The sequence below is a fragment of the Myotis yumanensis genome, unplaced genomic scaffold (assembly GCF_028538775.1).
Source record: "Myotis yumanensis isolate MYYU_CA2020_CCGP unplaced genomic scaffold, mMyoYum1.0.hap1 SCAF_3, whole genome shotgun sequence".
In the NCBI taxonomy this organism is placed as follows: Eukaryota; Metazoa; Chordata; class Mammalia; order Chiroptera; family Vespertilionidae; genus Myotis; species Myotis yumanensis.
The window spans coordinates 90,280,004-90,296,571 of record NW_027223754.1 but is presented as its reverse complement, the minus strand read 5'-3'; the positions used below and the strand labels follow the sequence as shown (position 1 = coordinate 90,296,571).

At 40.1% G+C, this 16,568-nt stretch overlaps 1 protein-coding gene across 1 annotated transcript in view; it reads right to left on the bottom strand.

Annotated features, from left to right (window-relative positions):
* Positions 1 to 16,568, bottom strand: part of WDFY2 (WD repeat and FYVE domain containing 2) — a 221,229-nt gene that overhangs the window by 69,315 nt on the left and 135,346 nt on the right. The gene's annotated exons all lie outside the window — the stretch shown is intronic.

Genomic DNA, 16,568 nt, shown 5'->3' with positions numbered 1-16,568 from the left:
AAGGATGTGAAGAAAAGGGAATCCTCATGTACTGTTAGTGGGAATGCAGACTGGTGCAGCCACTATGGAAAACAGTATAGAGTTTCCTCAAACAATTAAAAATGGAACTATCTTTTGACTAAGCGTTCCCACTTCTGGGAATATACCCAAGAAATGGATGGATAAAAAAAGCTGTGCTAGCCCTAGCAGGTTTGGCTCAGTGGATAAAGCATCTGCCTAAAAACTGAAGGGTTGGTCCCGAGTTTGAATCTGTCAAGGGCACATGCCTGGGTTGCAGGCTTGATCCCCAGTATATGGGGCATGCAGGAGGCAGCCGATTAATGATCCTCTCTCATCATTGATGTCTCTATCTCTCTCTCCCTCTCCCTCTCCCTTCCTTTCTGAAATCTGTGCTGCATTTACATAAAAAAACTGTACTACTTGGCTGTCAAAAAAGGAAGAAAATCTTACCTTTTGAGACAACATGAAATTATTATGCTAAGTGAAATAAGCCAGTCTGAGAAAGACAAATACCATACAATCTCACTTATACGTGGAATCTAATGAACAAAATAATTTAACAAATAAAATAGAAACAGAAGCATGGATACACAGAGCAGACTAAGCTATCAGAGGGGAGAGGGGTTGGAGGACTGGGTGAAAAAAGATGAAGGGATTAAGCAAAACAATATATGTACAGGGGTTGGCAAAAGTAGGTTTAGAGTTATTCATATGGAAAATAATACAATAATTAATAAGCAATAATACAAGAATAAACTGTTTAGTGTCCTCACAACTGTAAACCTACTTTTGCCAACTTCTGTATATAACACATAGACATGGACAACAGGGTGGTAATAGACAGAGGAAAGGGGTTGGGGGAGGTGGAAGTGGGCAAAGTGGGGAAGGATGGAGTTGGAAAGAGACTTGACTATGGGTGATGAGCACATGATGCAGTGTACAGATGATGTTTTACTGAATTGTACACTTGAAACCTATATGTTTTTATTAACCAATGTCACCCTGATAAATTCAATAAAAAAAAACATTGGTTAGAGCAAAAAATAATTCAATCATGAGGAGAGGGAGCAAAGAGGGGGAGATGGGGGACACCAATATTGTCAACAATAAATTTAAAAATGATTCAATCCTTGTATATATAAAATGTATTAACATAGAAGCTATATGCCTCCTAATTTCTCTTCTTAAAAATTATGGTATATGGTCATTATAATAATCTATTTTTAGTAACAAAAAATCACATTTTAAGAATTTTGACTAGAATTGCACTAAATCTTTAAATTCAGAAATAATTGACATTTAAGTATTTTATGTATAATTAGCAAATTCCTTCAACTAAGTTTCACATATTTCTTTTTAAGATCATTTTTAGTTTCTTATTAACTTCTATAAATGGAATTGTTTTTCTATTACTTGATAAACTTTGAGTAAAAAAGACATATTTACAGGTGCTACTTTTGGACTAAAACTGAAAAATAGTGGTATCAATTCCTGGGAGAAACACTATGGACCCATTAATCTTGTTTGTGATAGTTATAGGTAGGGTGCTCAGTTACATAGGACATGTAACACAATCCAAAGACAGAATAAGGTACTATTCTGTTCTTAAGATTTAGAAGGAAAGATAGAAAGCATGTTTCAGATCAAATTAAGAAAAAAAGAAGAAAAGAAAAAAAATGGCAAGTCTGGTTAAGCTCCAATGTAAAGAGCTGTTACCAGTCATGTTTCCACTCAAATGAAAGGTATGGATTTCTTTTCTAGTCCTCCTTAGACTCCAACCCATCACAAGCTCCCAGAGATGTCCTAGATTATTCTGTGAAACTCGGGAAGTAATGGAACAGAAGACTAGGATACATAGTACTGTGGTGTAGCTCTGGTTGGATCCAGGAAACCAGGCAAGAACCAGGAGCACAGTAAGGCCCAGGGGCACAGAGCAGCCCCCACGTGGGCCAAGTTTCGTTTCGTTTCTTTTTTCTTCTTTCTTTCTTTTTGTTTCTTTCTTATACTTTCTTTCTTTTCCTCCCTCCCTCCCTTCCTCCCTCCCTCCCTTCCTCTCTCTTTCTCTCTCTCTCCTCCTTTCCTCTTCCTTCCTTCCCTCCCTCCCTCCCTCCCTCCCTTCCCTTCCCTTCCCTTCCCTCCCCTCCCCTCCCCTCCCTCCCCTCCCCTCCCCTCCCCTCCCCTCCCCTTCCCTTCCTTCCTTTCCTTCCTCCCTCTCCCTCTCCCTCCCCGTCCCCTTCCCTTCCCTTGTCTGTGTCCACCAATCTGTTCTCCTCTCTTTCTCTTTTCAAAGTAATATTTAACCACTGCAAAATATAAGAACTTTTAAACAATCCTATATAATAAAAGCCTAATGTGCTAACTGTCCAGTTGTCTGCTCAACTAATCAAAGGGTAATGTGCTAATGATATGCTAAGGCCATTTAACCACTCGCTATGATGTGCACTGACCACCGGGGGCAGAGAGTCGACCGGTCAATCAGTCACTATGACATGCACTGACCACCAGGGGGAAGACGCCCCAACTGGTAGGTGGTAGGTTAGCTTGCGGCTGGGGTCCAGCTGATCAGGACTGAGCAAGATAGGCCAGACATGCCCTGGAGCCCTCCCGAGGTCCCTCCCTGGCTGGCCAACCACCCTGCATCCCTCCCTGGACCCAATCATGCACCAGTGGGGTCCCTTGGTCTGGCCTGTGCCCTCTTGTAATTCAGGACCCCTCGGGAGATGTTGGAGAGCCAGTTTCAGCCCGATCTCACAGGCCAGGCAGATGGACCCCACTGGTGCACGAATTCATGCACTGGGCCTCTAGTCAACAATAATTAAATTAAAAGGCAATGAGCTTGACTCCTCTGCTATCCCCATGGTTACCTTGACTCTCCACTCTGAGTTTACAATAAAGGAATGCTGCTACACAGTTCTAAGCAAGGTCCACCTTCTCACCTATTAAGGTTCAATAAAATAGATCCTAAAGAATTCTAATAATAGAACCATGATACCTACACTTAAAGAGTGATTTCAATTTCTTACTTTAGTTGAAAGTTTGCCAATGATCTCTTATTTCTTAAAATATAGCACTACTTTGGGGAATAAAAATATAATTTAAATTAGATTATTAACTACTGATTATTTGTCATATTTGCTACATATCAGAGCATATAAATTGATTTAATACTTGATAAACCGAAGTTTTATGAAGAAAACTAAGTTAGAGTCTCTATATAGGTTTTCCTCTCCTCTCAGAAAAAAAGTACATCACAAACCAATCAGCAAGGTCATACAAAAACTAAACAGGACCTCTTAACTCAGCCCAAATACAATAAAGAATGAAGGAAGGAAGGTTGTCATCTGCTTAACTGCCCAGCAAAAGTATTCAGGTACTCTTACATGTGTGCCTACAAAAAGCCATAAAGTGAAGAGAGGAGATACAAACATAAAAAGTTTCATAAACTCAAAGGTCCTACATTTCTGCGTGGGAACAGAGGTCATCTTTCTTCATCTGCCTCCATAAAAGAAACTGATCTAAAGCCAAAATCTTTTTGAGAGGTGCTATATTGGTAAATTGCTCATTTTATATTTCCATATAAATCCATTTCTGATCTGCTTTAAAATGTTCAGGATATTGCCAAATATATTGCTTAGTGTCTCGATTATTAATTTACATGAGGGTGATTGATTATTTTAATTAATTGTGGTAAAAATAGATAACATTAAATTATCATCTTAATCATTTCTAAGTATATAGTTCAGTAGTGTTAAGTATATACACATTGTTGTGATGTTTTCATCTTACAAAACAAACTCTATACCCACTAAACACTAATGCCCACCCCCCTCCAGCCCTTGGCAATCACCTTTCTAATTTTTGTTTCTATGATTTTAACTATTTTAGATACTGCTTCTGAGTGGAATCATACACTATTTATCCTTTTGTGACTGGCTCATTTCACTTAGCAAAATGTCCTTGAGGTTCATCACTATTGAAGCATGAGACAATTTCTTTCTTGTTTAAGGCTGCACAATATTCCATTATATACACATACCACACTTTTTCTAGCCATTCTTCTGACAATGGAAACTTGGGTTGCTTTTACCTCTTGGCTATTTGTATAATGTTACAATGAACATGAATGTGCAAATCTCTCTTCCAGATCCTGCTTTGAATTCTTTTGGGTATATACTCATAAGTGGTATTACTGGATCACATGGTAATTCTATTTTTAATATTTAATACTTAAGAGGTTGATTGACTTTAAATTCAGTGTTAGAAAACTATTACTACCTTTAAAATTGCTTTCTTTTTATTTTTTAAAATATATTTTTATTGATTTTAGAGAGGAAGGGAGAGGGAGAGATAGAAACATCAATGATGATAGAGAACCATTGATCAGCTGCCTCCTGCATGCCATACACTGGGGATTAAGCCTGCAACCTGGGCATATGCCCTGGTTGGGAATCGGAACTGTGACCTCCTGGTTCATACATAGGTTGATGCTCAACCACTGAGCCACACTGGCTGGGAGCTGCTTTCTTTTTGTTATACAGTTTCATAATTAACTGGGTCTCCTTTTTGCCTTGGCTACCAGGTAATTCAGAATCAAAGTCTTAATCATACAACCTGTGCTAGACTTTATAATCTATATACTTGTGCTATTCTAGGTTTCACTCAGGCTCTTTTGGTTGCCAGGAAATCAAACCAGTGAAGAAGAGAGGGTTTATTGTAAAGAGACAGAGACCATATGAGAGAGCTACTGGCCACTGAAGCTGCACTCACCACCCTCTGTCTCTCTTGCAGGATCAGGGCCTCTCTCCTGGCATCTCAGTTTTTTTCTCCAAATGCAATCTATTATCCTTTCTCAACCAACTAGTCTTTTTTGAAAACTCAACTTCTGTCTCTTCACAACTGGAGCTTGCTTGTAGCCATCTCAGTCTCTCTCTCTCTAACGTAACCTTTCAGCTTCATTTTCTAACCACTGGCTTTCTCTCTTAATATTTCCAGGTTCAAATTCAGGCAGGAATCTGACCAGCCTACACATCTTTTCTTGCAAGGACCCTGCTAGTCCATATGAGGCCCCTAGCCAGTCACTGGGCGAAGCATCCAATCTCAGTTCAACTAATAAATACTAAAAGAAAATAGTCACAAGACTACCTCCACTTTTTCATCAGGGCCTACCGAGGGCAGTTCTTTTACCATAGAAGAGGCTAAACAGAGGAAGACATCATGTGTAACATATCTGGTCCATCTTTACATGACCATGACAAGAGAACACACACACACACACACACAAATATTTTCCCTGGCCTTGTCTCCAATTTTTATGTTCACTTTTATTTATTTATTTATTCTTTTAAAAATATATTTTATTGATTTTTTACAGAGAGGAAGGGAGAGAGATAGAGAGTTAGAAACATCAATGAGAGAGAAACATCGATCAGCTGCCTCCTGCACATCTCCCACTGGGGATGTGCCCGCAACCCAGGCACATGCCCTTGACCGGAATCGAACCTGAGACCTTTCGGTCCACAGGCCGATGCTCTATCCACTGAGCCAAACCGGTTTCGGCGTTCACTTTTATTTTTATTATGTATATTTTTGCAAGCTTGTGTGATAAGTTTCTGAAATCAGATGGAGCATAATAAACAAATCAAATAAACTTACTTCTACATTATACAGAAGTTGACCCTATTTTGAAGGCTATTTTATACTATAAAACTGCAGTGTTTCAAAATTATTGATAAATTCAGAATTTTGAAAAGAAATTCCAGAAAAGTAATGACTTCAGCTCAAATATTTAAATGGAGGCAAATACCTTTATATCCTAATCCTTTTATAGATGTGAAAAGGCTGAGACTGGAATTTGCACCTCTTGTTTTGTTTTGTTTGTTTGTTTAAATCAGCAGTTCTCCAACTTTTGGGTCTTTGGTTCCCTTTACTTTTAAAAATTATTGAAGAATCCCATAGTGATGCGTTGTAATAACCTGGTTATTATTTAACAGGAAAGGCATGAAAGAGGGGACCAGATAATAGAGGTGTGCCCTTGATACAGCTTTTCCAAAAAGCTGCATTTAACACTCTCCAAGTCTGTTCCCTGCTGATTGATGGGAGAAGGGACTAGACCAGTGGTTCTCAACCTGTGGGTCGCAACCCCTTTGGCAGTCGAATGACCCTTTCACGGGGGTCACCTAAGACCATCCTGCATATCAGATATTTATATTACGATTCATAACAGTAGCAACATTACAGTTATGAAGTAGCAACGAAAATAATTTTATGGTTGGGTCACAACACGAGGAACTGTATTTAAAGGGCCAGAAGGTTGAGAACCACTGGACTAGACAAAGGCAGTTTAGACTCATATCCAGTAAGGTCTGAGTGATGTGGGAAAATGCTTGCATATCAATCACACCTGGAAACAGGCATGGAAGCATAAGATCTAAATATATAACTTCTAAACAAAGAAGCCACTTTCTCTTGGCTCCCAGGTACCTGGCTCCTGGGACTCCTATTGCAGGGCACACTCCCCTGCGGCCACATGGCTCACGGCCAGGTGGGGCTCCACACATGGACTACTAGCCTTTAATCTGGCCTAAATACTGAACTACACCTGGCTGCAACATGGAGCAGAAGCTCTGGACACTTGCCCTATTTCTGGCTTTACTGACCTCCCCGCTGCACCTTTCCCAGGACTGGCTTAAGGGGCAGGGGACTTTGGAACCTGAGAAACGTAACTCCACAAAAATAAAATAATTTTCCAGATCCCATCTTCCCATGAAATCTTAGAAAGTTCATTTTCTGAAGATATTGCAAGAGCCTCATTTCCATTCATGTCTGAGAAATCTGGCCCATTAATTCCTCCAGCATCAATAGGTTGCATTTAGTGATATTTATCATATTAAAAATTAAAACCAAGAAAATTAAAAAATATTAATTCATCAAAATAGTAATAAATTTATTACCTTACTATAAGTAACATTCATTATGAAAGAATATTTAAAAAAATAAAAAAATAGGCAGAAAGTGGAACTGTTTTTCATTTTTGCAAATCTGATTAATAGAAGAAGACAGTTGCGTCTTCATTTCTACTTCTGCATTCCATCAGTACGTTTGTTAAAAAATGAGAGTACAAAGGGCAAATAATATGTTAATATTATGAAAATAGCTTTGACCTTACAGACAATACTTTGAGAATACTGGTTCAGTGACTGACCTGACTTTTTTTTTTAATCTTTATTGTTGAGATTACAGATGTCCCTCATCCCCTCCCCCCCACCCCATTCCTCCCTTCCACCCGGTTCCCACCCGGGCCCAGGCCTTCACCATCCTATTGTCTGTGTCCATAGGTAATGCATATATGGATATAAAATCTTTGTTTAATCTCTTCCCATCCCCCCACCCTCCTTCTCTCTGAGATCGTCAGTCTGTTCCATTTCCATGCCTCTGATTCTATTTTATTCACCAGTTTATTGTGTTCATTAGATTTCTTACTCATTTATTTTGATTTTTAAATTCAATTGTTGATAGGTATTTGTTGCCATTTTTTTGGTTCATATTTTTTATCTTTTTCTTCTTCCTCTTCTTAAAGAATAACCTTCAACATTTCATATAAAACTGGTTTCATGGTGATGAACTAACTCCTTTAGCTTTTTTTGTGTGTGTCTGTTAAGCTCTTTATCTGACCTTCAATTCTAAATGATAGCTTTGCTGGGTAGAGTAATCTTGGTTGTAGATTCTTGCTATTCATCACTTTGAATATTTCTTGCCACTCCCTTCTGGCCTGCATAATTTCTGTTGAGAAATCAGCTGACAGTCATATGTGCATTCCCTTGTAGGTAACTAATTGCTTTTCTCTTGCTGCTTTTAAGATTCTCTCTTTTTCTTTAATACTTGGAATTTTAATTATGATGTGTCTTGGTCTGGTCCTCTTTCGTTTCCTCTTGTTTAAGACTCTCTGTACTTCCTGGACTTATAAGTCTATTTCTTTCACCAGGTAGGGTAAGTTTTCCATTATTATTTCTTCAAATAGGTTTTCAATATCTTGCCCTCTCTCTTCTTCTGGCACCCTCATACTGCAAATATTGGTACACTTGAAGTTGTACCAGAAGCTCTCTACATTATCCTCATATTTCTGGATTCTTATTTCTTTTTGCTCTTCTGGTTGGGTGTTTTTTGCTTCCTCATATTTCAAATCATTGATTTCTCAAAATTTTCTACTTTACTGTTGAAACCCTGTATATTATTCTTTATTTCAGTCAGTGTATGCTTAGTTTCTGACTGGTCTTTTTCCATGTGTTTGGCATTCTCACTAAGATCCTTGAAAGTTGTACTAAGTCCTTTGAGGTTCCTAGAAGATTCTTGAGTAACCTTATACTAGTAACTGTGGTTTTGGACTCTATATCCAGTAGTTTGCTTTCTTCCATTTCTTTCATTTGTGACATTTTTCTTTGTTTCTGCATTTTGGCTGCTTCCCTGTGTTTATTTCTATGTATTGGGGAGAGTTGCTATGTCTCCTTGAGTTGGTAGAGTGGCCTTGTGTAGTATGTGTCCTATAGGGCCCAGTGGCTCAGCCTCCTCAGTCACCTGAGCTAGGCACTCTAGGTGTGACCCATTTGTGCGCTGTGTGCACAGTCTAGTTGTAGTTGAGACTTGATTGCTGTTAGTGTCACTGGGAGGAATTGACCTCCAGGCCAATTGGCTGTGAGGATCAGCTGGGACTACAGTGGGAGAGCTGCTGTGCAGGAGACACCCCTATGGAGCAGGACTTGCTTCAGTGGGGCTTTGGTGCTCACTGAGTCTTCCCCTTGAGTCTGTTGCTTATGGATATGTAGAGTTGTAATCTGGTATGGTCTGACACTGACTACTGGGTACACTGGCTCTTAGGTCTCTAGGCAGGTGCAAAGTCAGCCAACTGCCTGGGGCCACTCAGCAGGAGCTACAGAGAGATCTGCAGATTCTGCCTCTTTGTATTGGTTTGGAAGTTCCCAGATGAGGCCTTGCTATGAGGCAAGGCAGGCTGGTGCTGGTGCCAGATGTTAGGTTTTTTATTGATAGGTTTGTGGCCCCTTGATCCAGCTGCAGCTTATTTGAGATTTTCAAGGACAGGCCATTCATATGCAAAATCCACTGCAGGCAGCTTTCCTGGGGTTGTAAACTGGATGAGGTGGGGTCTTAGGGAATCACCAGGGTGGAGCAAACAGAAGTGGCTGCCAGTCAGCCCTGCAACTGGGGAGGTCCCAGCATAGGAGCAATGATGCCTGTGAGCACCTCCCTCTGAGAGAAAGCCACCTCTAAGTTCCTGCCCCCATGCCAGACAAATGTGTCCCCCAGAGCCTTGCCCTGGTGCTAGAGCTCAGAGGAAGGAAGACCTTGTAAATTCAGTTTAGCAGCCTCTGTGTCACTGAGCTCCAATCCGCACTGGTTTTTAAAGCCCATGGTTATGGGGACTTTTTATCCCAGCTCTGGAACCTGGGCTGGGGGTCTGGTGTGGGGCTGGGACCCCTTGCTCCTCTGGGTGGCCTCCACAGAGACAATCTCCCTCCTGATTAAAAAAACACCTGTTCCATGCCTCCACACTTCCTACCAGTCTCAGTGTGCTTTCTTCTTTACTTCTCTAGTTGTAGGACTTCCATTCTGCAGCTTTCCAGCAGTTATGGATGATGGCTGTTCTGTATTTTAATTGTAATTTTGATGTGGTTGTGGGAGGCGGCAAGTACAGGTGTTTACTTATGTCGCCATCTTGGTTCTCTCTGATCTGACTTTTAGTTTTGACTAATCATCATTTCAGATTCTGTTAATCTGCCTGCAGACTTCAGAGAATTATTCTTGTTTGTTTATAAATTATGAAAAGAGGCTTCAATGGCTACCAAACAATGGAACATTCTCTCCACCCAGGAACTAAGTGGGTTAAGTGCCTGTAAATGCCTAAGGACCCTAATCTTTTCTTTTCTTTTCTATGTATTTATTGAGTTCAGAGAGGGAGAGAGATAGAAACATCAATGATGAGAGAATCATTGATCAGCTGCCTCCTGCACATCCCCTACTGGGAATCGAGCATGCAACCGGGGCATTTGCCCTTGACTGGAATCAAACCTGGGACTGTTTAGTCTGCATGCTGACGCTCTATCTACTGAGCCAAACCAGCTAGTACTCTTTTTAATATTTTTATGGATTTCAGAGAGGAAGGGAGAGGGAGAGAGAGACAGAAACATCAATAATGAGAGAATCATTGATCAGTTGCCTCCTGCACGCCCACATCAGGGATTGAGCCTGCAACTTGAGCATGTGCCCTGACCTCTTGGATCACAGTTCGATGCTCAACCATTGAGCTATACCGGCTGGGCAGGACCCTGATCTTTTCTGACCTCAGTATTTTAAGAAATGGGAGGAAGGAATGCTTTAGTTGCAAATCCCCAGCCTCAGCTCTGAACTTTAAGAAACTCCTAGTCATATTTCTAAGAAGACTGATGTGTCACAATACATGGAAGAATATGAAGCAAGAGAAATGATAACTGAGGCTTGTGTAACAAGAACAGCTGTTAGCCTCTCTAGATTCAAAACATTGTGTACAAAGAAACAAATTCAGGTTTACAAATTCTTTTGATAAATTCTCAAACTCAGATTTATAAACAAAACACACAAATGCAACTTCAAGGTCTTTCAGCACATAATCTGTTCTCTCTCTAAGTTTGCCTGGATGCTTAACTTAAAGTTTAACTGACATCATTTTTCTTTAATGAAGTGGTTCCCAAAGTGAGGCACATGCACCACAAGGGGCAAATTGACTTTTAAGGGGAACAATTCGAGAATGAATTATTAACAGTGAATTTTTTGCATTTCTTATGGTTCTAGGGGCCTCATATACAGTATATAAATTGTGACATATTTATGCATTTCAGTTCTCTATTATGTTTTAAAACTTTATTTGCCATTTTTTCATATCACTTGATATTATTATTATTATTATTATTAAGCTTCAGTTCATGGATTTAAAATATATGTCTTTTTTTTCCTCTTCAATCTTTCATTTTATTATTTTTTAAATTAAATCTTTATTGTTCAGATTATTACAGTTGTTCCTCTTTTTTCCCCCCATAGCTCCCCTCCACCCGGTTCCCATCCCACCCTCTGCCCTTACCCCCCCACTGTCCTCATCTATAGGTGTACGATTTTTGTCCAGTCTCTTCCTGCATCCCCCACACCCCTTCACCCCACAAGAATAGTCAGTCCACTCCCTTTCTATGCCCCTGATTCTACTATATTCACCAGTTTATAATGTTCATCAGATTTTTTATTCACTTGAATTTTAGATTCACGTGTTGATAGATGTGTATTTGTTGTTCATAATTTGTATCTTTACCTTTTTCTTCTTCTTCCTCTTCTTAAAGGATACCTTTCAGCTTTTCACATAATCCTGGTTTGGTGGTGATGAACTCCTTTAGCTTTTCCTTATCTGTGAAGCTCTTTATCTGACCTTCAATTCTGAATGATAGCTTTGCTGGATAAAGTAATCTTGGTTGTAGGTTCTTGGCATTCATCACTTTGAATATTTCTTGCCACTCCCTTCTGGCCTGCATAGTTTCTGTTGAGAAATCAACTGACAGTCGTATGGGTACTCCCTTGTAGGTAACTGACTGTCTTTCTCTTGCTGCTTTTAAGATTCTCTCTTTGTCTTTTGCTCTTGGCATTTTAATGATGATGTATCTTGGTGTGGTCCTCTTTGGATTCCTTTTGTTTGGGGTTCTCTGCGCTTCCTGGACCTGTAAGTCTATTTCTTTCACCAGGTGGGGGAAGTTTTCTGTCATTATTTCTTCAAATAGGTTTTCAATATCTTGCTCTCTCTCTTCTTCTGGCACCCCTATAATTCGGATGTTGGTATGCTTGAAGCTGTCCCAGAAGCTCCTTACACTACCTTCATATTTTTGGATTCTTTTTTCACTTTGCTTTTCGGGTTGGGTGTTTTTTGCTTCTTCGTATTTCAAATCTTTGACTTGATTCTTGTGATCCTCTAGTCTGCTGTTGGCACTCTGCATAATATCCGTCATTTCAGTCAGTGTATGCTTAATTTCTAGTTGGTCCTTTTTCATAACCTCGAGGGTCTCACTAAATTTCTTGAGGGTCTCACTACATTTATTGGTGGCCTCAAAAGACTTTTTGAGGGTCTTACTAAATTTATCAGCGGCTTCTAGACAGTTCTTGAAAAACCTTATAACCGTGGTTTTGAACTCTATATCCAGTCGTTTGCTTTCCTCCATTTCTGTCATTTGTGACCTGTTTCTTTGTCTCTGCATTTTTTATGCTTCCTTGTATTGTTAGAGTGGCTTTGTGTGCTAGGTGTCCTATAGGGCCCAGTGGCTCAGCCTCCCCAATTACCTGAGGTGGACATTCTTGGTGCACCCCTTTGTGGGCTTTGTGCACAGTCTTGTTGTAGTTAAGCTTTGATTGTTGTTGGTATCACTGGGAGGAATTGACCTCCAGGCCAATTGGCTGTGAGAATCAGCTGTGTCTACAGTGGGAGAACTTCTGTGCTGAAGACACCCTTATGAGGCAAGACTTGCTTCAGTGGGCTTTGGTGTTCACTGAGTCTGCCCCCTAAGTGTGTCCCTTATGGATCTGAGGAGTTGTAATCTGGATGGTCCCACTCTGACCACTGGGTACACTGGCTCTTGGATCTAAGGAGGTGCTAATTTAGCCTCTGCCTGAGGCTACCCAGCAGGAGCTATGGAGAGATCTGCAGATTCCTCTTCTTTGTTTGGGGTTTGGAGGTGTCCAGATGAGGCCCAGCTGTGAAGCAATGCAAGCTGCTGTGGGGCCTTGGGCCTTCTTTTGGGAGTTCTGGGTCTCTCTGACCCAGCTGCAGTTTGTTAGGTAATTTTCAGATTGCAAAGGGCCAGGCCTTTCATATGCAAAAGCCTCTGTGCACAGCATGGGTGGGGCGAGGTCTCAGGGAATCAACAGGGCAGAGCAAACATCTATGGTTGATCCTCAGCCCTGCCCTAAGAGGCCCCGCGTCTCAGTGTCCCAGTGATCGCTGCAAGCACCTCTGAGAGAAAGCAGCCCTCGAGTTTAGACCAATGCCAGACAGTCCAGTTTTTCCCCGTATGAGTCTGGGTCCCCAGAGACTTGCCCGGAACTGGAGTTCAGAGCAGTCAGGAGCTTGAGACACCCTCCCAATTGAAAAAGACAACCGTGTCCTCAGTTGCCAGCCCTTTCCACGTGCGCCTGCGTACCTCTGCACTTTACTTCCACACCTCCTGAGTCTCAGTGTGCTTTTCTCTTTCCTTCTAGTTGTAGAATTTCCACTCAGCCAGCCTTCCTGTGGTTCTGGATGATGTCCGTTTTGTCTTTTAGTTGTATTTTTGAAGTGGTTATGCGAGGCAGCAATTTCCAGTGTTTACCTATGCCGCCATCTTGGTTTTTCTCCTGATATTATTATTTTTTTTTAACATTTTCTTCCTCAGTACTTCAATTGTCCTTTTGTTCTTTTATTTTTCTCTTTCATAGATGCCATGTTCTTTGGAAGCTTGTTTAGACCAAGTTCATGACCTTTTAGGCTTCTTCCACGTGAATAGGAGTTCACTTTTTGAATAATAAGAATTATATGTCACGGGGGGCGGGGAATCAGGATTCTAGAGATGCTTAAGTGGGGCATGGCCAAAAAAAAAGTCATATAGTGGTTATATAGGATTTTATAAGTGGTTCCTATGGAACCACTGCTTTAATGGTAACATGGTTTTACACTTTTCCACCCCCAAACCCCCCAGCACCTAATGCAGCAAGTAAACAGACGCAGTTGGTTTTACAATACCTCTCCCAAAAGGACGGAAAGGAGAGGGTAAAAGAAAAAATGATACACAGGTTGGAAACCAACTACTTCCAAGATTGCGTCTGGCAAATTTCAGAATCTTAAGGACAAATGCTCTTGGAAATTATTCAACAGATGAGGAATTTACCCTGCTCAAGGCCACAATCTGATGCCAGAACAACGATGTAATTACACAACAAAGCCACTGAAGTACTATGCCTTCATTGCCCTTCAAATAGTGAAAGAGACTGCATATTTTAAATAACTTCTAAACACAATAAAAGTTCTGCTATTATATTAAACAGCAGATTACATGACAGATCGGTTTACATGAACTCTAATTGGTAATACTTGTTTTTTAAACAAAAAATGGCTCAAACCTTTTGACAAAATTATTTTGAACAAAAAAGTTGCCTGCTAAAATTGAAAATTACTTTTAGCTGATGTCATGAAATTTAGCCTTATAGTCAAGGCTGGCAACTACTGTTCCAACTTATGAAAGCAACTGTTGAAAGAAATTTGGACCTTTGGTTGTTAAGTTTTAGATTCTTGGAATTTTAGAGTTTGTAAGGGGTCTTAGAGATTGCATAGTACAATGACTCATTCTTTTTTATCTACTGATCTTTTGATTCACACAAACCTCAAAAAGCCTCTTCAAAAGGATATTGAAACCTGGGTGAATGTCTCATTGAATTTCTATGAGCAAAGGAAAATATTTCAGTGCAAATTCTGAAATTACTGCACACTTCAGAAAATCCAGATGACAATACATATAACAAACACAAAAGATAGATAAGTACAAGTACAACTCATGCCTCCCTCATTTTCTGTTACCTAAGTCTATTGCCTAGAAACACTACTAACTGGTATGCCATGGACATTGACAGTCAGTATACTATTTGGTAGTATACTGACTAAAAATGAGCTTGGCCTGGGAGGTATCTTTGCCAACTACCCTTTCTCTCCAGTCAATTTCTCTTACACATTTAGTAATCAGATCTTTACCATCCTTCTAAAACCCACATCACTTCCAATGCACTTCCAACTAAAGTACATTTGTGCTTGACAGTGGCCTACACACCCCCACTACCTAGCCTTTGCACTAGTCTCTCCTTTGCAGGAAACTGTTCCCTTTCCCCAATCTCCATCAATTTTCATATTAACCCTTCTAGGCAAGGTTGAATGGTCTGCTCATATTATCACCCCAGGCAGAATGAATCTGACCTTTGCTGAAATTCAACAGGCTCATCTTTTATGGTCTTGATCACAATCTGCATTAATTAGAGCTATCTATGATCAGATTATTTTATCTTTCCTCATAGATTTTTAAATAGAAAAAAATGGAGTTTTTGTTTTCTTTCTTAATACATGTGTCTCCTATATGTCCAGCATTTCTCCCAATATGCCACGTAGGAGAGGTAATCAATAAATATTTATAAAGTAATAAGCATTCCTTTTGTTTTTTTATGTCAAAATTTTAATTGTACTAATATTATAAACACTCTACCTCAAGGTCTTTGCAATGTTTGTTCTTCTACCTTGAACACTCTTTCCCCAGATATCAGCATGACTCACTACTTCAACCTTCAATTTCTCTGCTCAAATGAGACCTCCTCAATGAGGCCTAACATATATGTCCATCCTTTTAAAATTTGCAATCGGTCTCCTCTACCCCACCCTCACATTCCCAGTCTCCCTTACTTTGCTTCATTTTTTCCCGTAGCACCTATTACCTTCTAACATATATAAGTTTTTATATTTTTCTTTTTAAAAAATATATTTTATTGATTTTTTTACAGAGAGGAAGGGAAAGGGATAGAGAGTTGGAAACATCGATGAGAGAGAAACATCGATCAGCTGCCCTTGGTACATGCCCTTGACCGAAATCAAACCTGGGATCCTTCAGTCCGCAGGCCGACGCTCTATCCACTGAGCCAAAAACGGTTAGGGCATATTTCTTGTTTATTAAATGAAACATACAAAAGAAGAGGAACGGGGAAGGAGAGAGTTCATTGATGTATCTCAAGCAGTTAGAGCACTGACTGGCACATAGTAGCTGCTTCAACATTTTAGTATGGGTGCATGCCAGAGACCAATTCCAGCATGACAGCAGGACTGCATCTGGGAATGGCTGAAGACATTTCCCCAAACCTGAATAGGATACATTAAATTGATTTCTTGGCTGCCAGACAGCTAAAAGGCATCTTAATCGACATGTTATTGCCTCCTACTGGCCAAACACCTGAACAGCCATAGGCTAATTTCCCCATTCTGACAATGTTTCTGTGTACCCTTTGAAGTGTATATCTCTGCCTCGCCTCAGGACAAGTTGTGTTAATAAAAAGCATGGGGTCCTGGGGACGAGGAGAACCGAAGACCTTAGACTTAAGACCTTACATCTTAGCTCCTTTAGCTAAGCTCCTCTGACCCCCAAAATGCCTTTCAAAATTATATTTCGTCTCCAGACTCTTTATTAGTCTCTGGACTCTTATTTAATATCTACGCACGGCCTTCTCCAGATTCCTGAACCGTTCTTGATGCTGGGACAAGAACCCCGGCAGGTGCAGCAAACAAGTATGACATTAGGTTTATGCTTTTATATAGAGAAGACATCAAAAAAGGATTAAGTGATTTTCTCATAAACAGTAGGCTAGGAATGGTGAAAAAGGGGGACACCTGAACTAGTTTCAACAATAAAGAGAAATTTTTAAAAAATCCTATATAATAAAAGCCTAATAATCAATCAAAGAGTAATATGCTAATCCTATGCTAAGGC